Here is a 1810-nt window from a genome sequence, read left to right as displayed (position 1 = left end):
CAGTGAATGTGTCTGGGACTTGCCTGTTGGTAACGTGCCAATGACCTTCAAAGCAATAACTAATAAACATTTTTAAATGCAAACATCTCTCTGATATTATTAATTTGAAAATGTAGAAAATTCCGAGACAATATAAAAGCGTCTACAAGAAATGAAAGTTTATCATGACCTCTCTCCCTCACAGCTGTTGTTATCTGTGTAGGGTCTAGGAGTTGTTCGAGAGTGAACTTCCATGTTGGAGGAACTGAACCACTTTTCAGAAATTTACCCAAGTCCTCCCATGGCCCATGCCACTCGAGTTTTTTCACCCCTGGGGCTGGCTTCTGTGCCCATTCTTGGTCAATTCTGGGCCTAATCACGAATATCAGATATGACACCGTGGCAATAGTTATGACACCTTGCACAAAAGAGAAAATGTCTCTTGCATCTAAAGAGAGTTTAAATTTCTCAGAGGCCATTGTATTGGAGCCAAAGGGAAAATGTATGAAGGGCTGGGCAAATATACCCCCCTGTGTTTCTCCATAGGGGTAGGTGCCATTATCCTTAAAACCCCAAAGGAGGCAGTGTAGGTTAGAGCAGTAATATATCCGTGAGAACATATCCCGAAGGAAAATAACAGGTGCTGAGTTTGCTATGTCATAACACCAGTGCGAGATCTCAAACATACTTATTACAATGAGGGTCATAGTGTCAGAGCTGAAAAACATTGACAGGTGGGACATAGATCTCGGCATAATCATATACCACAGAAGAGCAGCAATCTTAGACTTCATGGTGCTTACAGGTTCACAAACACGTATAAAGTCACACAAGGGCAGTTATTCCTTTTCCACTTTTCCTCTCTCGAGCCCCACGTTGGGCGCCAATTAATGTCCCAGGTTAAATGAGACAAAGGTCTTTTGCTGAGGATGGATTAGGAGAAAAAAGACCCAAACTTCCTTTTCTAGCAATTATAAATTCGAAATTAAGAGGCTCCGATTGAAGGAAAACAAATTATGGAAAAGGGAAAAAATAACAGCCCTTTATTAAAAGGTATGTGTGTATTAACAGGAACATGAAAAAAACCAAGTAAAACAACCAAACAATACCCCTATACCCACCAATAATCCCCTTCAAGAACAAAACCGATAAAACCGGCAAAAAGAAGATCAAATAGTTCAATTTTTAGCACCATTTGTGCAGTTCCAGCCACAGTCAGCAGGGGGTGCCGTCGGGTCACTGGAGATGCAAAAACTTGCAATGTCTTATACCGTTCACCAGGTGGTGCTGTTGAGTTATCAAAAAGTGCAAAACTTGTAATGTTCTATAGTAGTCACCAGGGGGCGCTGTTGGATCACTGGAGGAGTGGAACTTGCAATGTCCAGCCCCCGTCACCGGGCGGCGCTGTGGGATCCCTGGTTGTCGCCAGGTGGTGATGGAGGAGGGGGGAAGGGGGAGGGAAACAGAAAGCTCTCCCAATGGAAGAAAACTCACGATTTTCGGTTGGTGAGGATCCCGCGGTGAGCCAGGCCCGTAACCAGCAAACAGCTGCGCAGAGAACAGCAGCAAAGCTCTCCTCCGACAGGCAAAAGACAAAGAAACAATCAGGCAGTCTCTCCTGCTTGCTGCAGCCTCCCCTCCGGCTCCAGAGCTGAGCTCCAACCCCCCAGGGCTGAGCTCCAACCCCCAAACCCCACCCCTTTCCATACACACACCCAGGCCTTTTCCCAATTCCTCCCTCTTCGTTGCTAGGTGACTAATGTCTCGGTCATGTAGGGCTCAGGCCAACTCCTTTGTTTATCTGATGGCCCATTAACACATACGGGGGGGG

This window comes from Empidonax traillii, unplaced genomic scaffold (genome assembly GCF_003031625.1).
Source record: "Empidonax traillii isolate 1590-97213 ecotype Southwest subspecies unplaced genomic scaffold, ASM303162v1 scaffold192:size804837, whole genome shotgun sequence".
NCBI lineage: Eukaryota > Metazoa > Chordata > Aves > Passeriformes > Tyrannidae > Empidonax > Empidonax traillii.
This window is presented reverse-complemented; position numbering follows the sequence as displayed.